General features: G+C 42.8%; 1 long non-coding RNA gene across 2 annotated transcripts; it reads left to right on the top strand.

Moving 5' to 3' along the window:
* Window positions 1–1212: 1212 nt before the first annotated feature.
* On the top strand, window positions 1213–24057 carry LOC144589341 (uncharacterized). 2 transcript variants are annotated; one of them, XR_013545414.1, is made up of 2 exons: window positions 1213–1280; window positions 17133–24057. It is a non-coding gene; the product is annotated as an uncharacterized LOC144589341 (long non-coding RNA). The 2 variants fall into 2 exon arrangements; XR_013545415.1 differs by having other exon boundaries at window positions 1239–1291.
* Window positions 24058–25951: the final 1894 nt, after the last annotated feature.

Genomic DNA, 25951 nt, shown 5'->3' with positions numbered 1-25951 from the left:
TGTGTGTGTGTGTGTGTGTGTGTGTGTGTGTCTCTCTCTCTCTCTCTCTCTCTCTCTCTCTCTCTCTCTCTCTCTCTCTCTCTCTCTCTCCCTCCCTGCTTTAGGTCTCTGGTAAATCACCATTTCTGTTTTGATCTCATTTTGCCTTGCTGAGGTGTTTTATTATCTAGCCACTATATAGCTATGGTTGCTGAGAGGTTTCCATGCTACCCAATGGTGGAGACGGCAGCTTTTGGTTTGGTCTTTATGACAACCTTGTTATTATGACTATTATTCCCTGATGCTGCCGTTCTACCTCTTAACCATGCCACCTTGTGAAAGCTTGAATTGCCTTTTATCCAAGTGGACAAAATACAGTGGCAATTATAGCATGAAAATAGTGGTTTTCTAACTTGCACTTCACCCCCTAAGAAGATCTAGCTTATGGCATGTCTGACCCTTAAAACTCACATTTTAAAATGAATCCATTTTGTCAGTCAGGCTGGTCTCCTCATTTTCATTCCTTTTTTTGTGTTGCTTCTTACATATTGCATTAATAGGAAAAATACTCACCAGGCCCATCTACTGGCCAACATTGACACTATACTGTATTTTGAAAGCATTGATTAATGAAAACGTAGAAGATGAAACCAAGCAACACTTCTTTTGCCACTTCAGGTTGATAAGGGAATGGCATAACACCCAGAAAATTCCTGCCAAAGTGTCTCTAAAATGCCGTAAAATGCTCTGTAAAAATATTTTTGAAAGCAACTGTTATTACAGATGAGTAACTTTGGTCTCAATGTTTGCATCTAAAAACTAAGCTTGTAAGTAGCAGCTGTTACTCTTTACCCATATTTAACTAGTTATGTATTATTAGTAACTTCCACGCTCTGCCCTGCAATGAATTTCCCTTATGAAGGGCAGATTTGTTGTTGTTGTTGTTGTTGCTTTGACTTATATACTGCCCCATAGTGCTAGAGTACTCTCTGGGCCATTTACAATGCAATTATGCAAACAAGACTCCCCACCCACCCCCAGTGAACTGGGTGCCCATTCTACTGACCTTGGAAGGATGGAAGGCTGAGTCAACCTTGTCAGGATCGAACTCCGGTCATGGGTAGGATGCGACCGCAGTACTGCAAGTGAACCACTCCACCACAGGGCTCTGATTTGTGAGCCACCCCTGTCAATGGTCAGCACCTGCCTTATTTAAGACCTAGCCTTTGAGAGCAACTCATTCTCTTTTGTGAGTGTGTGTGTGTGGTTTCCTCAGAAATCCAACTGTTTGTGAGACTCTGGTGAGTCAAAGGTACATAGTTGCTGTTGATTGTTTTATTTATACAGTGTCTTTAGAAACTTTTACTTTAAATTGTTTATGAAAGTTGTTCAGTTGTTCCTATCTTTTAAAAAGCAGGGGACATTCCTGGGGGCGGGGGGCAGAAATTGCTTTCAAGAAAATAGTTAGGTTTGAAGCTGTAATCTTTCCCTCACTTGAGCAAATTCAAACTCCAAATCAATCTTCTCCTCACTCAAAATATGAGCATATCGATGTGCCCTTTTTGTGTCCTGAATGTCCACTCCAAGTAAACTCTACCACATACCCCCACTAGCCAAAGATAATGACATTGCACCCAAATGTCAGTATCATTATCTTTGCGAATATAGCCTAATTAATCCATATCTTGGGGGAAGGAAGCCAAGCCTGTCTGTGCTTGACAGCTTAGTTCTACCTACGTAGAGCTTGGTTTTCTTTTTTCTCTTTAAGGAATCCAAGAGTGGAGTTTACCTGTTGTATGAGTATTTACATGGGGTAGAAGTTAAGATACAAGATGTGAATGGCCGGGTGCCTCTGTTTTACAGAGGGACCTTAGCCTAATGTCTGAATGCTGTTAATCTTTGGAAAACAGCTTCCGCTATTGTCATTGCTGCTGCTGCTGCTGATAACAATGATGCATCCTCCAGGGAAACACTCCTCCAGACTCCCTCCATCAGTCCTCTCCGCGTCTTGCCCTGCAGATGTTTTGTGACAGGGCAAATGAATCCCAGAGAGCCTTTAGCAATGTGCATCAATAGGAGACATAACATGGGAGCAGGGATGTTCCAAATCTCTTATTTTTATCTGCAATGTACTAGAGGGAGTGACACACTCTTCCAGAGAAAAAGGACAATCACACAGTGGCTGTTTTATGAGGGAAATGATGCATCCTATAGTTCTTCCTTTCTGTGTATTCTTAGCTCATAAAAGCTTCCCTGCCCTCTGGAATGTTATCGTTCTGAAGATACATTAAGAAAATAAATCCTTCCTGGTTAACAACTGTGTAAGTTGTAGAGTTAGTCTGTTGGGTGGGGTTTAACAAATGATTCATCACACACTCTTGGTGCTAGAAATAAGATCTCTTTGGATCTTATGGCCACCACCTGATTTCTAGGCACAACTCGAAGTGCTGGTTCCAACATATGAAGCCCTAAATGGCTTGGCCTCCAGGCTGTCTCAAGGACTTCGCCTCCCTTGGTGCGTCTGCGCGAGTGTTAAAATCATCAGGGGACAAAGGAGTCCAAGTCGCAAGCTAAGTCCTGAGTCCCCACCCAACCCCCAAGTCAAGTGTGAGTCGAATCGCCAGTGAGAATTGAGTCAGACTCAACTGCTCCTCTTGAGTCACAAGTCCCCGTCCCTGTTTACTCTTTGTAGTAGCTTTTAATATTGTGTTTGTAATGTTGCAAGCCACCTTGGGTCCCTTTTTTAAAAGGAGAAAGGTGGGGTAAAAATCTTATAAATAAATGTATGCATGCATACATGCATACATGCTGGAAAGTGATTTACCCCTGAGTTCCAGATATACTACAGAGCCAGTGCAGTGTAATGAAGAGAGTGTCAGATCAGGATTCAGGAGACTTGGGTTCGAAATCCTGATTGGCCATGGTAACTCACTGGAGGGGCAGGGCTGCTTTATTCAGAGGGCAAAGTGGGCATTCACCCAGGGCCTGCTATCTGTAGGGGCCCACATGAAGAGGTGTGTTTTTTTGTGGGGGGGGGGGTCCTGCACTGTCCACTGCTCACTGGGCCTTTGAAGTCTTATGTGCACTGAGGTGACAGGACTTTGTTTTCATTGTTATGTTGTTTGTTTGTTTACCTAAGCACCATTCACTTCTTTACAGCTGCCAAGGTTATCTTAGCAAGTCAGTCTTATTTATGTTATATTACATTGTTCATGTTGTGTGGTCTATTTAGGCGAGAGGTAAGGGAGAGGGAGGGAGGAGGAAGGGTGAGGGCCTACTACAGTGGGGTCTTGACTTGAGAACTTAATCTGTATTGGAAGGCAGTTCTCAAGTCAAAAAGTTCTCAAGTCAAATCTGCATTTCCCATAGGAATGCATTGAAAACCATTTGATCCGTATCTGCTCTTTTCCGTCCATAGAAATTAATGGGAAGCTGCTATTCCTCCTTCAACCACTAGAGGGGGATATTTTGTTTCTTTTTTTCTTAGTTCAAGAAAGGTTCAGGGAAGGCAGGGAAAATACAGTCCAGGCAGTACAGTGGACCCTTGACTTACAGAATTAATCCGTATTGGAACGGTGGTTGCAGGTCAAAAAGTCTGTAGGTCAAGTCTCCATTGAGCTACAGTGCATTGAAAACCGATTAATCCCGTAACAGGCCGTTTTTGTTCCATTTTGGTTTTTTTCTGGTCTGTAAGTCAAATCTCAGTCTGCAAGTCAAATCTAAATTTTGCGGCCAGAGAAGTCTGTAACTCAAAAAGTCTGTAAGTCAAGCCGTCTGTAAGTCAAGGGTCCACTGTATCAGACACAGGACCGGCCCAATTATTAGGCAGAGGGAGGCAGCCACTTCAGCCAACAGATCTTGAGTGTCTTGAAAGAGCAGCAAGTGGTTACATGTTTAATTGGCCCAAATCCAATTACCTGCTCCAGATAGAGTAGACCAACTGAACCCATTGCTGAGTAGTAAGTGAACACGGTTCAGGGTTCTGCGCTAGCTGGGACTGCCAATTGGATCCTTGCAGTTATCTCTCTATCTCTCTATCTCTCTATCTCTCTATCTCTCTATCTCTCTATCTCTCTATCTATCTATCTATCTATCTATCTATCTATCTATCTATCTATCTATCTATCTATCTTCCTCCTGTGTTAAAAGAATGCAATTGATTTTCAGTTCTCTACACCTTAACACGGGGAGGAAAAGATCTGCTACTCTGACTCGGGCAGCAAAATGGCTTAGGCTGGCCCTAGTTCAGGGTTTCATGAGGAATGGTTCTCTCTTCTCTCTTTGGGTCTTGCAAAGAAATGCTGTTGCTGAGATGGTGAAGCTCAGATACGTTGTTTATCCATTCAACGTCTTCCTTTCCTGCTTTCCTTCCTCTTGATCAGCCTGATGTGCTTGAATTCCATTAATGACAAACAAGAGCATTAAAAGGAATGAAACACTGAAACCAGCAGGATCTCTAGGAACAATATTTGTTTAAAAGCCTGCCAAACGCTGGAAGTTATGACATTATGTGTTCAGTAAGAAAATGCCATAACCCAAACAGATAAGATTCTGGATAGTATCACTAGAAGGTGTAGCTTGTTTGAAACAGCTGTACTAAGAAAACAAAAACCACTTCAGGGTGGACTTTTATAAGGCAGGTCTTTTTATTTTTAATGTTTTTCTTGTTCTTTCAGATCATGCTGGTGGAAGGGATAAAGCAGGCAGTTCCTCTTAGGTACACATTCCGATCAAGGAATGGAGGATATTGTAATAGGCTAGTAAATGGTTTATGTCCCTAAAATTCCAAGTAAAAATATATTTGAAAAAAAAAGATGCAGGTTTATCTACAATTCGCAAGAAGTATTTTTGAAGGCTTGTGGATGGACACAAGAGACCTACGAGCAACACATGGCCTATTCATACTTCTTTCAGATCTCCATTTGCATGTTCATGCAGAGAACTGTGGATTTTGCATGGGAGGATCAAGGTGTGAAGGAGAGGAACACAGGTAGTTTTGATACATCACCCTTAACTCTTAAATGCAATCATTAAAACATGGATTTCAGTGTTTGGGGCAAGGAGGGTTTGCAAGCCAGGAGCCATGAGATTGGATGACTGATTGTTTAGTTCACGGCCTGCATTTTTCTCTGCTCCTTGGCCCAAAGGGTACCTGTGAGGTCTCCTAAACAATAAATAAAAGTCAGCCTTTGTTCGCAAACAGCCTCATGATCCAAAAGACACAGGAAGAAAAAACGAATAGGGATGAAAGAGGAAAAAAGAGCAGGCAGTTGTTCCGCGCGGCTGGCAAGCAAGCCCTACTTCCACATCGCCCCACTCTGCTGCCCTGTGCGAAAACAGCAGGACCCCAGGATAGGCATGAGCAGATGCAGTTCGAGCCCTTTATATTTAACCCTTACCTTCATAAGCTCACTCCCCACAGATTGGGAAAGAAAGTAGAGGTTTTCTACCCCAATGGTCCCCAACCTTGGGCCTCCAGATGTTCTTGGCGTTCAACTCCCAGAAATCCTGGCCAGCAGAGGTGGTGGTGAAGGCTTCTGGGAGTTGTAGTCCAAAAGGTTGGGGACCACTGTTCTACCCCATGAACACTGATGTTTCAACATCTAGAGTCTGCATATCATCTGAACATCTGTAGCCTACATTAACATCTACAGCCTGAATCTGCTTTCTATAAATAGCTGGGGGTGAGTAACCTGGCAGGAGGGATCTCATCTCCCTCTGAGACCCTGCTGGAGGAGGAGGAAGAGAAAAGCAAGTGACAGACAGACAGAGAGAGACAAAGAAGCCTTGCCCCCTTTTGGTTCTGGCTGGGGAAAAAGGGACAAGAAAGCAGTGGAGGGGGAAGGAGAGAGAGGGGGGACGGATCCCACATGCATTGGGATCTGGCTTTGGCCATTCCCTTTCCACCACAGGCGTGTGGAAGACTGCCTCAAGGAAATATGGACCTCGACAGAGGAGTGATTCTCCATCATCAGAGCTTGGGAAAGTTCTTTATTTGCTGGGAGTAGGAGAATTAAAAGAGCCAGCTGATGGCGGAAAGAAGGAGAGAAAGAGAGAGGTACATTGTCTGGGAAAGTCTGGCTCTAGGAGCTGTATTGCCCCCCCCAGCCCCCAAAAGTAACTTTTTGAACTTCTGTCTTTTGTGCTATAACTGAATGGGATAAAATCAAAAATAACTATGGAAGCAAATAAAGCCTTTTCTTATTATTTCTTTCCCTTTTGGAGGGGTAGTCACCATATTTCAATGCTGCTTGTCTTATCATATACCTGTTGGACATATTTTATATTAAATATTTTTTAAAATATAGCATAAAAAATTGATTACATTTAATCATGAAAATGACAGCATGAACTCAAATAGATTCTTTCTGACTCAAGGTGACTCTTGCCAGGGTCTCCAAGTTATACAGGACTCATAAGTGGCTGTTACATACAGCACTGATGGTACCTGTCTGTCATGGGTTTGGAGGGAAAGTTCCATCCTATGGGGAGTGGAAGGCGGGACATCAGGGGGAGGTGCTGTACTGTATATATGTTTGGAGCTGGTGTGGAGTTAGGAGTGGGAGTCTGTGTGTCAGACTGGGTACAACTGTGTGCCAGTTAGTACATACCTGATAGGTTCAGGTCTCTATCTGGGTAGCCAGAACTGATAGGTTCAGGGTCTGTGCTTTACTTTAAAGTGTTCTGTGTGAACCAAACTGTTGTATGTATGATTGAGACTAAGCCACGTTACAGTATCTTATTTACTTGATCTTTTTATTTACCCTGTTTGTTATTTAAATAAACCTTGTTCTTTTGTTTGTTAAAAATCCATTCCTGGTCTGTGTGACTCCTTATAGGGAATGGTTGGTGGCAGCATAGTTAAAGTGTGGCATACTCCAGTAGGTCTGGGGTTGTCACAGTGGCTTCCCCTTCCCTTCTTCTGGGGGTGTCCTGGGACCGCACAGCTTGCCCAAGACCACCCAGGTTGGCTGTATTCCCAGGAGGCACAGAGGGTGAATTGAACTCTCAAACTCTGGCCCCTCAGCCAGGCACTCTACTCACAGACTTATCCAGCCAGCTCTTGATTTTATTTACATTTTATGGCTTGCTAGCTTAACTTATTACAAACATTTTATATAGGAATAGAGTGGAATCATTTTCTGCTTGGATTTGGAACACCTTGCATCAGGAATGAGGAAGGTACCTCCAGATGTTGCTGGACAGCAGCTTCTGTAACTTGCTGGCTATGCTAGCAAAGGTTGATGGGAATTGTAGCCCTAAAATCTTTTAGGGGCCACTCACCCTTCCTCTCCCCTAAACCTTTTATTTTATGTAAGGAATGAACCTTGCCCCAGTTTTACGTGCATTAGATCTGTCCTTTTGCTGGCCATCCCAGCTGCAGTTTTCAAGGAATGTTTACTCTAATATTATACAATTTGAAGAGTAATCAGCTGGTTGTTCTTTAACTAAGATAATGTGTGTGTTTTTTAAAAAAGGATAAGAACTTATGACCGTGATTCCTCGCAGCTCAGACATGTGCACAGTATGCGAGACGCTAAAGATAACAAGTACAAAATCAGTATGAAAATTATGAATTGCCCAGAAATGCAGGACTTGATGTTGACCCCTAGTCATTTGGCCCGTATGTTTACAGATTAGGCCATGAGATGGTATAAATAGGTGTAATGTATGGAGGAGTTAATTTTTGGACTACAACTCTCAGAATCAGGACTAGAAATTTTGGACTACAACTCCCCCATTCCCACATATTTTCCCAGTTCTAGTTAGGAGCACTTACTGCTATTGGGATTTGTAACAAAGATAATGAACCCAGTTTCTTGATGTCCACAATAGGTCTTGATGCTTGGTGAGCAAGCAAGTCGTCTGCTTTTAATGCCACCCCCTTTTCTGCTGATAATTAAATTGTCTTTTAAAAAAACACACCACATGATAGCAATTTTGATTATTGCTGTTTTCATTGTAAGCTGCCCTAAGAAAAGTTTTCAGTTTTGCTTCCTCTGAAAAACAGCAGGTTATATTTGCTTCCAGATGAAATAATGGGTTACAAAACAGGCTCTGTTTCCAAGTCTAAAAATACTAACTGTGGAAGGCACGGCTGATAAGAGAACAAGGTTTCTGAGATACACTGAGCAATTGTGGCATGCTTTTTTTTTAATCTTGCAAATTTGGGGTGGAGTGGGTGGTTGAGGACAGAACACTTCCTGGAGCTATTTTTAGTTTTAGATAAGACAATTGGCTTCTATAGCATTCAAAGCTATGGGGAAAGTGACAAATATATAGTAGCTTGTTCCAATACAGCCATGAATGGGGTTGAGCCCCATTCCCTAAGTTTTCAGGGTCAAAACTTAAAATGAAGAAACTTGCCTTGGGGAGGTCATTGGGGGCAGACGTTTCAAGAACAATTGCAGATCAGTGTGTTTGTGTGTGAGAGTGTGTGCATGCATGCCAGAAAGACAATATTGAGGCATAATGATGAATATGAAAGGCAGCTAAGTTGTGCTACTGAGGGCCTGCCTCCCAGAGTCTGATAGGTGAGATCTGCTGGCAGAAAGTTGCTGCACATAGTGAGAAGTGAGTGCATTGCTAAGAGGGAAAGGAAGTGGCTGAAATCCTGTTGCTTAGCATAGTAAGTCACAGCTAGAGTAGGCCTACTGAATCAGAAGGAGTTGGGAGTCAACTCCTAAAGCAAAGATGAGACTAGAGGAAATCTGATGGCGGCAATGATGATGCTGTTCCATCAACTTGCTTCCAATTTATGGCAACCCTGTTAGGGTTTTCTGTGAGATACTTAAGTAGTTTTACCAGGGTCACCCGCTCCACAGGGCCGATTCAAAGTTCTGGTGGGCCCTGGGCAAAAAATACAATACAGTACTGTAGTTGACAAGAGGGAGTTGGGAAGACCAGTTCTGAGCCAGATGGACCCCGTCTGCTATATTCCCAAGAAGAAAAATCTTGAAGTACGATGGCCCAAGTGCTGTATCTGCTTCACATTAGATAGAGGGCCCACAAGCGCCATGACTGATGGATTGGATACATATAACTGATGAATTATGTCATTGAATTCTCCTCCTGCCCCCCCCCCAATCCACTCCAGAGAACTGGGAGAGAAATTACCAAAATTTGCAAATTTCTTCTCATTTGGAGAAACCACAAACTTCTTTTTCTCTTTCTCTACCAAGACAATTGGAGGCAAAACGTGTGGTCCTCTAAAACAACTATTCAAAACACCCACTGTTTTGACACATTGCTTGGAATGCCATGACCCTCAGAGTCCCACTGAAATTAACGAGGCTGACCTGCTCCCTGCTCTGCTGGGCTGTGTGCCTTTTGTGACTTCTGCTTTGTGAAAATGAAGTAGATTTCATAGAACCAAATTGAGAGAAATGAAACATTCTTTCCTCTCCTCTGATCATCCCCCATTTGTAATTATTTAAAAAATCTTATGTATAAATTTAGCACTAGATCACCCTATCATCTAATCTCTAGGTCCTTATTATTTCCTATATTTACACCCCGTAAAAGAAGCTGCAGAGGTGGGACCAGAGAAGGAAGGAAGGACTGGCAGAGGAGTGACCAGAGTAAGGAAGGAAAGAAGGGGAGGCTGTGGGCTGGAATGAGAATCACCTCACATCCAGTATGAACGGTGAACTCCTGAATCAATCTGCAGCCCATGTGGGAGCACTGGTTGCAATTTAAAAAGCAATACAGGGTGTGATTTGAATCAATGGCCTCACCAAATCCCCACTGATTTGATGGTCCTACTCTAGAGTGACCTAGTGTGGTAAACAACAGGATTTAACCCATTATGTTCATATTTTTCATGAAGAGAACATTTTGGGGACATTGAAAGGCAAATGATTGCCTCTAGTTTCCTTTTTTTTCCCCCTGAAGCAAGATGCAGATCCTCTCTCCCGATTCTGGCCACAGGCCTTAAGGGAATTCATTTGCAGTTGGGGCAAAGATGCATCTACAATGGCCCCTCTAGGATGTACACGGCAAGGGAGGCAGGCTGCCAACACAGAGGCTGTTGTTGCCATTTGTAGTGGCTCTGCAAGAAGATCTATAACCCTTGGTAATAGTGAGTCTCTTCTCTGACAAATGGTTGGAGAATTTTTCCTTCCCCTGGAAAAAATTGGTCTAACCGTTTCCAAAATTTCTCTTCTCATAAATAGGGTGGAGAACCTCAAGAAGTTCTCTATGCACAGCTATAATACCTTTATCTTGACTGGAAATTTCACTGAGATGAGTCTCACTTCCTTTGAGACAAATAGATATAGGGTGGAGACATTAAATTTACATGGTCAGATTGAACATGTGTTTTACAATATCTTCTACACAAATCATTACATCTCTTGCTCTCTCTCTCTCTCTCTCTCTCTCTCTCTGTGTGTGTGTGTGTGTGTGTGTGTGTGTGTGTGTGTGTGAGTGAGTGAGTGAGTGAGTGAGTGAGTGAGTGAGTGAGAATTTAAACTGGCTCTCAGTTTCCTACTTTGAATCAGAGAGGGGAAAATTTCAACTACAGCCCCCAGCATGGACATGCTTACTGGAAGATTTTGAGGGCATTCATCCAAAATGTAACAGTTCTATGCTCCACGTGGTGTATATGAAATATATATACACACACTGTGTAGGGTGTTGCACAGTGTTCCAACACATGAGAAACTATGTTTACTGTGGCTAAAGTGGTTAAATGTGCAAGATTGCTCATTCAAGAGACCAAAAGCCCTTCACTCTTCTTAAAAAAACAAATCTTAAGAAATGAAAACTTTATGTCACTTTGCTCTTTTGGCAGGGTAAATATTAAACGTGTCTTTGGGCCCTGTGATAACAGGCCCACTCTATTTGATCTAAGATATTCAACATCATTCCAGACTAAATAGTCCCAGCCCAGGGCGCTTGTCAGGAAAACAGAGAGACTTGTACTAGTATCTTACCCAAACACAGGTTTGTCGTGACCTGGATATAGGTGAGGATTGTATGCTGCAGTTGCCTAACAACCACAAATACATTATTTGCCTAAGTCTCAAATACTATATGCCAACAAACCTGAGGTGGAACTGGAGAATACAAGGGAGAGGGATCTTAGGCAAGCATTAGTATCAGTACTGGGGAACTATTACCTCACCGCTGTGACTACTAAGGAATGAAGCTCTAAAGGCGATCAAACTGAAATCCCAGAGTCCAACAGCGACCCTGAAGGTAGCCAGCATCGGGAGACTCTCTGACCCTGGAGGATGTCCACGGAATCTAGGGGAGCAAAGGCCAAACGGGTTCCTTTGAGTACACATACAGTAGCAAGAGATCAAGCAACCAGGTGGTGGATTAAGAGCCAGGTGCTTTCCTGAAGGATGCAAGCACACACATACAAACAAACACACTTCCTGCAAGGAAGCACAATAATTAATCCTTGGGATTAAGCTATCACAGATGGCAAGCAGGGCTGAAATAGATGCATGGCTCGGAAGGAAATAGTGTGGTATATTCAGGAGCAGACGCTAGTGTGAACGTGAGATAAAGCTCCCTTTTTTTCATGAGATCAGCATTCAGCCAGTGTGCTGTAGGGGTTTACAGGGTTGACCTGGGTTCTGGGTTCTAAATGGCATTGAGCCTTGAAACCTATGGTTGAAAAAAAAAGATAAGCGAGTCTCTGATGGACCTCTGTGGGCTTACATAAACCATACTACTTTTCCACTATGGGTGGCAGGACAGTTTCTGCCCAATATAAGGATCTGAATAACATCAACAGGAAAAGTGAATGATACAGAACCTCTTCCTTCTGCTTTCTCCTTAACAAAATGCTGAGGTTGCAAAGATCTAATTATCTCTGGGTACTGAACAAAAGTAACCTTGCACTCCTCCAGCAGACTTTAAAATATAGTGTGTATAGATAAACGTCTGAAAGGAAACACCTGTTTCGATCCTGACCCTATTTTTAACTTGAGGCAGGTGTGAGCAAGAACATTCAGTCATGCAAAGCTGCCAAGGACACCTGAATCAAGCTAGATTCTTTCTTCCAATATTTCAAGTATCCACAGAGTGCCTCTTACTCTCATATTACGTTTCACTGAGAAAACCGGTTTAGTCCTTTCTTCTTTCCTTCCTTCCTCTTTCTTTCTTATTGACATTCAACCCTTTCTTCAATAACCTCTAGTTGGTATACCTGGCTCTTCTCCTTGCCACTTTATCCTTACAACATCCTTGTGAAGTTCAGGGTGAGACTGTGACTAGTCCAAGGTTATGCAGGGTCTTTCCTGCTCCAGTAGAGACTAGAACCTTCATCTCTTGGGTACCAGCACAAAGTATGAGCCATTACACTGCATTGTCTCCGTTCCCCCCCCCCATTCAGAAACATACAACCTTAAATGTTCTCATATTTAAAACATATCAAATAAATTGAAAAGACCAATCTTGCTTATCTTGAAAGAGTATGGTTGACCTAACCCACTTTTTTTAATTTGGAAGGTACCTAGGCTTCAGGGGCTCACATACTGATCCTCAAAACAGGCCTTTCAAAAGAGTAAGAGAGTAACTTTGTTATAAATTGAGCATGCATCAAACAGGTTTACGAAAGAAGATACATTGCTGCAGCTTTGTGGTCTAGGAAGGGAGATGTTTGGTGGACACTGAAAGGTCACAGAAACAATCAAAAGACAGATTTTCTTTATAGAGTAAAAAAACCAGGATTTCTTTAAACAAAGAAATGTAGTGCCAATCATCCAGAAAGAGGGACATTTTGCCATGCATCTCCAGGGATTTAGCCTACAATTTTGTAAGGCATATTTAAAGTACTTATGCATTACAAAAGCACAGAGCAGTTGTATTTGTCCCAGCCCTGAGCTTTCAGTCAACATTCTTTCAAGATTTCTGAGACCAGGCTCTTGACACAAGTTTTCAAAGGGGAAATAGCTCCAGGTTTAGGGCAATCTGAACTTTTGAACTGTGAATGAGGATCTTATTGCATTTTAACCCCTTCCTAGCCAAACAGAGATTCATGTTTGCAAAGGGATTATGTGTCTGGTTGTAAAAAAAAATTAAGATATAAAAAAATAGAGAACAAATACTCAGAAACTCATTAATTTAAGCTGTGAAATTATTGTTTTTTGCTTTTTTGTGCTTGGGGATGGTCTCATTCACTCTTAGCAGAACATTGGTGCCTACATCCTGTTATAGTCTCAACCATTCCACCCTTCTTGTCACTATACTATACAATTGTTTGTTAATTTAAAAACATTCAAAGCTGTTATTTGCTACTTTTGATGTGTGGTGACTATGAGTTAGTGGCCTTCAATATGTGCTATCATTAACAGCTCTGCTCAGATCTTGCAAACCAAAAGCAATGGCTTTCTTTATTGAGGTTCACATTAAGGTATTCTCTCTGTTGTTCCCTTCCCCCCCCCCACAATATTGTATTTTCCAATAAAATCTGCTCAGGTCTTGCAAACTAAAGGATACCCCATTGTGCTCACTGCCACTCACTCTTATCGAAAAACAGCTGTGACAACTGCTTTGTATTTGGGCAAGAAATAGTTAACTGACAAAAAAAGGAGCCAGTTTCTTGGATTTTCTCCTTGCTTAGTATACAGTGGGGTCTTGACTTAAGAACGGCTCGAGTTAAGAACATTTTGACTTAAGAACCACTCTCATAGGAAAATATTGACTTGACTTACATACTTAGATTTGAGTTAAGAACTGAAAAAAACCACGTGGGAGGCAGGGAAAGTGCAAAATGTGAACTTTCAGTTAACTGTTGGCCAGTGAAACGGGTGCCTGTCTGCTTCCTCACTCCTCCCAGCGTTTAGAGAGTGGATTGGGAGTCTTCAGACTGCCTGGTACTGCCTGGACTGTACTTTCCCTGCCTTCCCTGAACCTTTCTTGACCTAAGAAAAAAGAAACAAAATATCCCCCTCTAGTGGTCGAAGGCAGAATAGCAGCTTCCCATTAGTTTCTATGGACGGAAAAGAGCAGATACGGATCAAATGGTTTTCAATGCATTCCTATAGGAAATGCAGATTTGACCTGAGAACTTTTTGACTTGATAACCGCCTTCCAATACGGATTAAGTTCTCAAGTCAAGACCCCACTGTATCAACAGAAACAAATGAAAAATGAAAAATAAAGATAAAAATATTATAGCATCTTAAATACTAATTGTTACATTTTAATGTGAGCTTGTCTGAAGAGCTAGACCTGTCCACAAAAGCTCACATTAAAATATGACAGTTCTTCTCTTGCCAAATCTCACTTTGTGAATGGTAGTGAGTAGAGATGGACACGACTTAAAAAGCAAATTGCCAATTTCATTTAAAAAATGTTAATTTGTTGATTCGTATTTGTCCAACTTGATGGCCCCCAATGAACTGAACCAATGAATGTTTAGCAATTTTTATTGAGATATAAAACAGTCCCACAGGGACCTAAAGACATCAAAATCACAGAGAAGCTTCTACTGACTCTGCTCTACAAGCCCTCCAAGTTTGCACAGCATTAAAGCACTCTCCGCAAAGGCCTCCAAACTAGCATCCCCATCCTGACACAGACTATGCATCTTCCTAAATTTAAGGAACCAAAGGACAAACTGTGTCAAAGTCTAGGATATCCCAGGCAGATCCACACCAGGGGTAAGGGTACCAGGACACATTCCACCACACAGAGTATGGAGTCCCATGGCACTCACTGTGCAGTTGGTCGTGACTAAACAGAGGCAGGAGCAGAAGGCTGAGAACACAGAGCAAGAACCAGGTGCCGAGATGCAGTGGGCAAGGAGCAGGAATTCTGGAGCTTAGGAGCAACAAGGCAGTCAGCACAGCCAGAAGACCTTCATTGCTGAGGCAGGTTCTAGGAGGGAGAACCACTCCTTCAATAGGCCTTCCCTCTAGGCCTTCAGGTGAGCCTCCTGAGTGGCCCAGCAGCTGCTACACAGGCCAGGGTCTGAGCCTGCAAACACCAGCCCATTCCTGGCTCGGGTTGGCCCTGATCCTACAGCTCCCAGGGTAGTGTGAGCCAGATCCTGATAAACTGCATGACAAATATCACATCATGTTGGTCTCTAAGGCTGGGGTGAGAATGCTTGGCCTTCCAGAGGTTTTAGACGAGGGCTCATAATTAGAGATGGGCGCGAATTAAAAAACAAGTCACCAAATTTGTTCAAACATTGCTAATTCATCCATCCGTATTTGTACGAATCAGTGCCCCTGATGAATAGGAATCAATGAACTCCTAGCAATTTTTTGATTTGTTGATTCGTTTAGCTATAAAATGGCCCCCAAGGCACCTAAAGTCACCAAAACTGCAGGGAAATTTCCCCTGACTCTCTTCTACAATCCCTCCAGGTTTGGTGAAAATTGGTATTTCAGAAGTCCATGTTCTAGACCCACAGAGAGCCCCCCCCATGAAAGTTCTCCATTGGCACATAGAGACACCAAAATCACAGTGAAGCTTCTACTGGCTCTCTTCTAGAATCCCCTCAAGTTTGGCAAAGATTGGTTTTCCCCAAGCCAGCTCCTAAAGGGCACTTTCTTGGTGGGACCCACTTTGTGGGCATATATCTCGGATGGCTAAAACCCAATCTTCACCAAACTTGGAGGGATTGGAGAGAAGAGTCGGGGGAACCTTCTCTGCAATTGTGGTGTCTCTTGGTGCTTGGGGAGCGCCTTTTGTAGGGTTTTAAAGGTAAAAGGAATCAATGAATCAAGTTGTCAATTCGTCAGAAAAAATCATAAACTCATTATTCATGATTCATCAACCTTGACAAAACATGAATTGAAATGGATCACCATTTTTCTAATTCATGCCCATCTCTAGTAGTGAAGAGAAGAGGGTATCCTATTGGTGTTGTCAACATTCAGGCTGCCCTTAGCTATCTAAAGCCTGGCATCCTTTTTCTTGCTAGCAATGTGGGCACAATATTGTGCAGCAATACTGGGCTATTTCCTGGTATTTTGAATCATGGGTATAGAAGCACAATATCCCACATTCATAAACCAGGGTTGTTGTTGTTGTTTTTTGTTCCTTTGTTTTTTGGAAGAACTGAATGCACATATGCACACATGAGGGACCAACAATGACAATTTTCAGATGTATTTAAGACTCTCCTCATCCCACTGTCTCCAAAGCCTTCTCCAGCTCAAAAGGGAACCTAAAAGAAACTTTTTATTGCATTTGTGGCTGATGACATCATCAATCTTACACAGCATAACTTTGCATTACTAGATTTCAGCCACTGAATGCCACAATGCAAGAAGAATCAGGTTTGTGTGTGTGTGTGTGTTTCATTATTACAAGGCGGTTTTGCCTGTGCAAAATGAGGGTTATCACAGCCTTCATTGTTTGCTATTTTCTTTTTAATAGCCATGTAATGGCTAATAATGACTAATGGTCAGAGGTAAACTGATTAATATTCACTGTTTGTTTGCATAGCAGTACATGAGATTTATCTAAGTGTTGATCAGGAATTCTGCAGAAAATGGCATCAATTCCTACATTGTATCTCAAGAATTAATGTGCAGAATTTCATGGGAAGAAACTGAGGACATTTTGATGGCCAAGAAATATCAGGGAAAGACAGAAAGCCTCATAGAAAGCAGTGGGAGATACATCTGGATTCACACCCTTGAGTTAAAGGACATGAACGAGAAATCAAGGTTTCAATTTCAATATTTTTCCATGTATAAGACCCCCCCCACACACAAACACTTTTCTAACCCAAAATTAAGAAATCTTAATCTAGCTTTGAGTATTCAGCCTCTGGGCTCAGAACACTTGGACATTACGAGTTCCTATTACATCTGAGCACTGCCTACAGGCTCCACCTCCAACAAGGTGTGTTCCAGTTGGTTTGTTGAGCATCAGCTGACGTCAGTTCCATAAGGCTCATGACTGTAGGAAGCTAAGCCTTGTGATTGGAGGCAGTCTGTTTGCAGAGGCAAGGTATGGGCCATTTCTATCTTCAGCTTACTTCCGTGTATAAGACGACTCTCAATTTTTAGTCTAAATATTTTAGACAAAAGTATTGTGATATACACAGAAAAACACAATAAATTATTTTACTATTTTTGCCTTTTGCAATGTATGGAATGACAGACACACAGCAATATTAAAGTACACAGGACAGGCACTGTGAGGCAAACTCAACTGCTTTATATCTTTTACAGGTTGACAGCATTAATGAAGTTGTCATGCTTCACTGGCGTTTGTCAAGATAATTCCTCAAGCTCTGACTACATCAGCCTCTGTTGTGAAAGAAATGAAGCAACAGAAGTGCACTATGGAGTGAGTTTGTTATGCCCTTCACATGGGGCCCTTACCCAGCATCATTCTGCAATGGCCTAGTAACAAATAAAAATATCCATCAGGCATTGAAGATTCTTGAGCCAACCAACCAACCAACCAACCAACCAACCAACCCACCCACCCCTCTCTAGTCAGTACACATGGTTCTGATCAGGCTTGGGACTAGCCTGTATGAGTGGAGCAAGTTGTTAACTTTTCCTGCACAAACGGCTTGTGATGTGGCAATGGGCTCTTTGGAACACTCCAAATCCTCTTCATTGTGTATGGTTGTTTTGGTTAGTGTTGTGTCAGGGAGAGGGAGTTAACACTGTTCTTTGTGCAGATAATTCTGTGAATATTTTTAAAGTCTTTTGAGGGCTTGAAGACATATCATTTATTTGAGCTATATCCCACCTTTCTTTCCAAAATGGGACTCGAAGACACTCACAGTGAGACTGAATAAAAAATACTGTTTGAACTCAAAACAAGGTCATGCATTAAAACGTGCAGAATACAGTCCTTCAGACAACCTGGATCAAAGATGTATTATCAGTCTGAACCAGCACTTTGAATTGAGCCCAGAAGCAAACTGGTGGGCAGTAAAACTGTTGTGAAAGGAAATCAGCTGCTTCCAGTTACCAATTCTAGTCACCCACTTGGCCACAGCATTTTTGGACCAGCTGGAGTTTCCAAAGGCAGACGCATAAAGAACATATTGCAGTAGTTGCAATGGGATATAACTAAAGACTTCTTTTTTCAACATCACCAAATGAAACATCTTCAAAAAAGCATATGGTTGACACTCAAACGTTAAATGTGCAAACACACACTCTCAGCCATCACCCAAAGCTTGCCCTGTGTGTTAATGAAATTAAGAAAAGCAGCTTGTTTGATGGGACTTGTGGTGTAGAAGTACTTGGTGCAAATATAAAGAGCACACTTGGAATGTCCGCTTCTTCACACCTCTTTCGACTGAGTGACTGCAGCAGGCTTTGCATGCTGGCTTTTACCAGATGTTTTAAAAATAGTTTTGTGAGGGCTTGTATATGATCAATTCATTTTTGTAGCTCCAGGAGAAGAAAAAAATCAAGATTACATTGATATTGGTGTGGGTGTAATAATTCATTTCTCAGACAGCTACAGACCATAAATAGGACTGACGCATCCCAGAATGTTTTTCCAGTTGGTTGTTTCTCAGGTACTGTTCAATTACAGTGAGTTAATGATTAAAGCCCATTTGCGTCATTTTAGGGAAGAAACACATAAGAATATTATATTCTGGAGTACCCCTTTCTCTTTTATGAAAATAGGCTTCTATTTGCATACCCTGATTAGTTCCTCATGCTAGCTAATGTTTTGTTTGGCTTATAATTGTGCCTCTCTTTTCACACTCTGAAACATCAGGAGTAAAGATGAAGGAAAAAGAATATCAGGACTTCCTTCCTTCCCTCCCTGCCCCCTGCCCCCTGCTTGCCCGCCATCATCAATTCCTTCCTCCCTCCCACTCATCTCAAAGCCCTTTATGCACAGTTTTCTCAGGAGTAAACCTCAATTTTTCATAAAGACATAGGATTGCTCTACACATTACCTGTAGATGCCTGTTTCTTCATTTGCTCGTATTTTCTGAGGAAATGTCTTAGGAGGTCCCTAGGGACCTGGAGTTTGGGAGTTGAATTCCCCACTGTGCCTTCTGGGAGAACAACCCATATGTGTGAACTTGGTAATCCTCAGAATGAGGGCATGGAAAACCACTTTGGAATACTCTCAATACCTAGAAAATCCTGAAAAAATTACCACCATAATTCACAACTGATTTGACAACACATAATTATTTGTAGTATTTTTTCAAAAAGCCCCTTTTAACTGTCATGCACTAGGATGAAAAAATTTAGTTCCCTAACGTCATGTTTTTTTGCTCAGTCTAGACGGAACTTGATTTACTATGTAGGCCTTCTGCCATATTTGCCACCTGAAGAGCTGAAAATAATATTGCCAAATTTTGGGCATGTCCCATAGAACTGTTCTTTTGCTTACAGGCAAAAATTTGATGTGACAAGATATCTATTGTTGTTTTCTCATTGGGATGCTTTTTGGTCCCAGCCAGTGTGAGGTAATGGCACCAAAATACATCCCATGCCATATTCTGAAGAGTCATCATGATGCCAAGAAGCAGACATGAGATATTCTGGTTGTCAATAAGTTGGTCCCATTTAGGGATAGGGAACACTGGAATCTAGGAAATGCTCAGGAAAGTGGATTCAGAAAAGATGATAGGTGCCCATTAAACCAGGCCTCTAACCTGAACCTCCTGCTAATCCTACAGCTAACCCTCAGTACATGGAAATTCCAGTGAGGCCAAGGCAAGGCTGGTCGGTGTGCTTTCATCCATATGAATGAGGGTTCAATTTCTTTTAACGAGATTCTGTTTTAATCTCAAAATGTGCTTGTGTTTTCATATTACAGCTTTGTGTTTCTGTCCTTCCTTTTTTTAGTTATAGGTATAAGCGGCTTTATATCTCATTTGGGGAGGAAGGCAGCAAATAATTCAACCAGTCAACGATTGTTTGAAGGACAGCCTTTTTTAAAAAAAATCAGACATATATTTCTCAGAACTGGGAAACAAAAGCAAGAATGCTACCTCAATTACATTCCCTTGTGTACCACAAGCTAAGGAAATGGTGGCTTTAGGGAGGTGATTAAACTGCACCTTAATCTCCGTTAGGAGGGGACTGTGATGCAAGATTTTGGTTTAGATAACCCTCAGACAAAATGTCTGCCCTTGAAGGAAATGAATCTGCTTCATGCCAGCGCTTTTAGCATCAGTCACTGTCAGGATGAGTCTTTAGAAGCTGGTGCTGTAACAGGCGGAGACAGCCTAGCCCAGACGATAAATACAGTTCATTAATGGTCTCCAGCCTTTGGTCCTGCCACAGACATACCGTGTGACCTCAGGGAAAGTCACTTAATCTCCCCCTCCCTTCCTTTCCCAGGCATGTGTTGTGGGGCCCGGTGGGGGATTTATCCTGTATTGGTACTTTGCAGGCATGTCATGTACGATTCAATCAGGCAGCAGCCAAGGCTATCTAGAGTTAAGGCTGAGATGGCTCAACAAATGGAAGGAAGCATGGCAGAGGGGAGATAGGAACAGGCAGGCAGGCAGGCAGGGTGGAACCAGGAAGGGAAAATGAGATGCTGATTGTTATGAGCATTCAGTGCAGCTTTATTTATTGCTGTCGCTTGGCCACATGCAGCGTATTTTTTTGCCAATGCAACGGGACTATATTCATAATTTTTGAGATTCACCTATTGCTGGTTTGAAGAAGAACTGATCTGTATGAATGTATATGCTTTTTTTCACTTATGTATCAAACACCAAGGGGAGAAAATGTGAAAGTTAAAATGGCCAGAGATCAACGGGCAAATTGGTCAGTTGAGTGTAATACAAATAGACACAATATACTTTCCTGCGTGAAGCACATATCTCAACTTTATAACCTCAAAAGCAAAGTCACCACAACACTCAAACATGCAACGCAGAACTAAGGAACGAAAGTGTTTTGACTGTCATGTCTGCCTCAGTAGCCTAGCGATACTCTGTGTCCAATTTGTAATACGGACATTACATAGTTAATGGTTATTATGGTTTGAAACTACAACTGTGCAACTATAAATAAATTAGATATGCCAGGCCCTTTTGAGATAAAACACTGGAACAAATGCCAGCGAATCTCCGAAGGTCGCAAAAGTGACATTTGGGAGTCTCCAAAACACAACTATGAAAGGAAATTAAGAGTACGAGCCATAAGGGATCTGGAGCTGCCTTTGGTTCAAAGCTACGACTGAAAGAGCGAGTGGTCCTCCGTGGTTAAGAATATTGATGGTGCCCGATGAGGGTAGGTCTGCCAGCTACAATCATTCCTGATTCACAGTCGATCTGTGGTCTGATAGCTTCCCAACTGGACTATAAATGGGGCTTCTCTGTGGTAACTGCCCCTTGTATATGAGGCTGTTGTTGATGGGGCAACAAGGATGGCAGATATTACACTTCTGAAATGTTTTCACTGCTGGCCAGTGAGCCCCCAGAGCACTTTCACATAAGCACATCAGAAGAGCCCTGCAGGATCAGGCCAAGGTCCCATCTCGTCCAGCTTCCTGTATCTCGCAGTGGCCCCACCAGATGCCTCTGGGAGCATGTATTAGTATTAGTGCTAATGCCTATCTCTGGGCGAGCACCTAACAGCTGCATGGGCAGAGCAGATTTGCCTGCCTTCTCTGGATGGGGAGACAAGGAGCCTGGAGACCCATGAGCTGCCTGGGCTTGCCTGAGCAGGGTGGGAAAAGGAACCCACCCTTGCTCAGACTTCTGCTGAAGGTGCGGCAACCCACACGCCAGCCCACAGAGTTCAGTGGGAGACTAGCTGGTTGCTTCAGGGCCAGAGAGGAATTTTGGACCTGTATCACCCGATTGGCATATTGATAAAAGATGTGTGGGTAATTGTTGCCTATCCTATGGGGCAAGGGTCCTATGGGGCAAGGATGGGCTGATCAGGGGTGGTGTTGCAGTTCAATAGGTCACACTGGTGGCGAGTGCAGATGGTGAATGGAGTAGCAGTGAGTTCCAAAGGCTACATCTGCTGTATAGTGCTACCAACATCTTAGCACTGAGGATCTCAAGGTTCTACTGTTGGCATGGCATGGTGCAGGGGTGGCCAGCCATGGCTGCTGGCAGTCTAAAGTCACAAGACTTTGGTGGCTGGTGGTGGGGAGGGTCATCCGAGTGTTAGCTGCCCAGGAACTGGCTGTCGACGTGACAGCACAAACCTGGGGCTTGGAACTCACCAGATCAGGCAGGGCCAGGGTAAAGAAGTACCCATGGCCCCTGATTCAGAGATCCGCCCTACAGTTGGCCCCTCTGCAGAACTGAGGGAAGTTAAAAGTTTCATGAGTTAATACAGTGTGGCCCTAGTTAAACCCATCACCTGTATCTTATCTCTTTATTTCCAGGGTGAGCGAGCAAAAGGACCACATTCTCTTATATCAACCCTATCCAGGATTTAAGAACAGCCAAAGAAGCTTTGCTCATGGTTCCTTCTTTCTTCTTTCGTATCAGAGTGTTGAACAATTTAATATAATGGACCTATGTAATATATAAATAAAAGTCAAACAAATTAAAATATTAACATAATTAGACTTTGCTTGTGGTTCTGTAGAGCAGACGGGGCCATGTGGCCCTCTGGCAAGCCCTGTCATATTTGACGGGATCCACAGACTGGAAACAAATTCTTCACACATTTCCTTATAAGGTTCATTATGCAACTCATACACTCCTGGTTTTGCCTATCTTTCTTTCATGCTGTGTTTATGGCCGTGGCCTAAAAAGGGTTAAGAATGGCTGCTCTGGAGTGATGTGGCCTGTCGGACAACCATAAGTGCCAGGGCTTTGCTGGTGGCGGCACCCCCGATGTGGAACTGCTTTGTGTCCAGCATCCAGTTGTCCCCCACACTCTTCTCTTTCAGGCCAATTGTAAACATATTCCTTTAAATAGGCATTTGGAGAGCCAAGTGAGCATTTGATCTACTGATTGCTTTTATTGTATTCAAGCAGGCGTTTGTAAAGCCATGACTTAAGACACTTGTGGTTTTCGATATATGTAACCTCTGATTCTAACTCTCCTTTTGTAAATATTTATAAATCGTTGGCCACCCTAAACCTTTATGAAGAAAGAAAGGATAAAAGCCAAGTCAACGAAAGCAAGAACAATGGCCAGGTTGTCAATGGCATGAACAACAGATAGGTTAGGGGGCAGCAGCCACCTCCATCTTGGGATGGCAGCCATCCAGTCTGCCACTGGGGACCATGCCAGAAGCCACGCCGGCTTCTTCTCCACTGGCATAGACTCTAAGAATGCAGCGTCAACCCTATGCTGCAGTGAGGTGCAAGAAGAGAACACGTTCATTTCACTTGGTTTATTTGCTTTGTATTGTTCACCACCTTCAGGTCCACATTTTGGGAACAGTGGGGTGCAAATCTAATTCACACTCGCATAAATGATTGAGTTCTTTCAAGGATCTAAATTGCAAGCAGCTCAGGATTGGATGGGGGTGACCCTCCCCTCCAAACACTCATGTGAAGTGCCCACCTCTTTCTCAGTCAGTGAGGTGCCCCTGATGCAGGTATCACTGGATCTCCTCGGATAGGCAATTAGGAATTGGTCAGCATGGGGCCCTGCAGACCATCCTGACCTTTCTTGATGAGCCAGAACTTCCTGACGCCACCCTGATGTCACAGAAAATAAAAGTTTCGCCAGCTTCCAAAACACGAAGCAAGATCTTAATTACTTGTTCTCAACAGTGTTTCCAAATTGTAGCTCTGCCAAGTCAGAAAGGTGGAGTTGTGTAAGCTCATTACTCATTTGAATTTATTATTTTTTTTGAAACTGCATTGCTGCAGTGATTGCCTGGGACATGTTGAATCAAGTGGTTGTCACTTTCACACATCCAAATGCTAACTAACTCTCATCTTAACAACTTTTAATTAAGCTACTGCTGCTAAGTTCAGAGCATTACTTGCACGGTTTAAAGTGTATCATCTTTGGCTAGTTTTACAATGAGGTGGGAGTTGCCTTCCACGGAAAATCTGCTTTCTTTTCATCTAAGGAAAACATCTTCAATGAACATTCAAGAAACAGAGTTATGAAGGCAAGTCTAGCAGATATGCATTGAACAACCATGCAGCATAACTGAAGCTGGAGGTCCAACTTGGGTACAAGTAGTGTACAGCACTGCAGATGCTGTTAGACAACAAAAGAGGTTACCTACCTACCTGTAACTCTGGTTCTTCGAGCAGTCCTCTGTCAATTCACACTAATGGGTTAATCTGCGCCTGAGCAGAGCAGTCTTGGTAACTTCCACAGCTTTAAGCACTTAGTGCTGGAACACACACCCCTACACCTGGCTATATAATTCCGCCCCTGGCCCAGTGCTTCAGTAGGGCGAGATGAAGGGTTAATGGAAAAGGCAAGAAAAAGAAGAATTGTTTCTACTTGTGAAGTTCCAAATGAAGCTGCTGCTACAGTGGCGGTCAGAAAAAGAACTGAAGCACTGGGCCGGGGCGGAGTTATATAGCCAGGTGTAGGGGAAGTGCTTAAAGCTGTGGAAGTTACTGAAGACTGCTCTGCTCAGGTGCAGATTAACCCATTAGTGCAGTGGTCCCCAACCTTGGGCCGCCAGATGTTCTTGGACTTCAACTCCCAGAAATCCTGGCCAGCAGAGGTGGTGGTGAAGGCTTCTGGGAGTTGTAGTCCAAGAACATCTGGAGGCCCAAGGTTGAGGACCACTGCATTAGTGTGTATTCACAGAGGACATGAAGGAGAACAGCATCTAGACTACGCAAAGGATTATGGCTCAACTAGTTTTGTAAGAGCCTTGGTCTTAGGTGAGCTCCTGGCAACAGTTTCATAGCACAGCAGATATTGGTTTTCTTTCCATAACCAGTGTGAGCCTCAGACTGTGAGAACTTTCTGTACTAGAAAGCCAGCAACCCTGGGCATTCTTTCTTCAGTATTAGTGCTCCCAGACAGTGCTTCTTGATTAGGTGCTGGAAAACTGAAAAAGTTATTAGAAGAGTTTTAAAATTGTAAAGAACTTTAAAACTTTAAAGAGTGGCGGGTAGATTGGAGTAGACATGAAAACGCATCACACGTTGGACATCTTTTCCACCATGGAGACTATTGGTACTTCCATCTTTATGACATCCTTTTGGCAAGCAGTGCTCATCTGCATAGGCATGGAACCAAATAATGATGGATGATGGAAACTGAAGGGCTGCTTGTTCCTGTATGGAGCTGGGTGACAACTTCACTGGCAGCACAGTTCGGAGGGAGGCCATAGACTCAGGCTCAGCTGCTGTTCTTGGTTGGGTCTCCTTGCGATGTCTTTGTCCTCAAGTCCTTTCATCTGGCCCGTGTCTTGATCAGATTTGGATGCTGAGTAAACTTGAGACATTCCTTTAGACAAAATTATAAGCTGCCTGACATATTTTTGCCACTGTTTATTTTTTCCTGGCTTCTATGTTGCCTCTCTTTTAGTCTTCCTAGTCTGCTTATTTTCATCACATTGGACCTGCCTCAAGAACGTTGGCCAGAAGAACAGGTAGAAACATTTTTAAAGGAACTGATGTAGCCATTTGGCCCACATTTCGCCTGTAATGAGACTCATCATGTAACAAAGTGGAGACAGGTGGATTATATTAACCTTTACAGATGTGGCAGAAGTTTTCATGAATGCAAGCATTTGTTAATACACCAAATGGCTAAGGAAGTTTGCAGAACAAGAGGTTCCAAAGAAAAGATTCTGTGAGCTGCTAGATGAACTTGTAAGTCTGTGGAGCCAGACCATGGCAAGCTGACACTGGGAAACTAATTTTGAAAGAAATGACATCTAAACATGAGGGAACAACTTCCCACCCATCGCAGTAAGCTTCCTGGTGTACCATGTTTTGGAGTCATCGCAGACTGTTAAAACAGCTGACTCATAAAGCAGACAATGAGTCAGAACTGCTTCTCTACATCTTTGCACACAAAGACTGCCTTATGCTGAAGCACTTTTGGGGCGTAGAAAACAGAAAGGGAGAGGCGGCTTCAGAAGCGTTGCCAAAGGACATCACTTGTTAGAAAATCCACAACGATGATAACACAGCTAT

Source organism: Pogona vitticeps, chromosome 1, assembly GCF_051106095.1.
Source record: "Pogona vitticeps strain Pit_001003342236 chromosome 1, PviZW2.1, whole genome shotgun sequence".
NCBI lineage: Eukaryota > Metazoa > Chordata > Lepidosauria > Squamata > Agamidae > Pogona > Pogona vitticeps.
The sequence above is the reverse complement of the archived record's forward strand: the minus strand, read 5'-3'. Positions and strand labels throughout refer to the sequence as shown.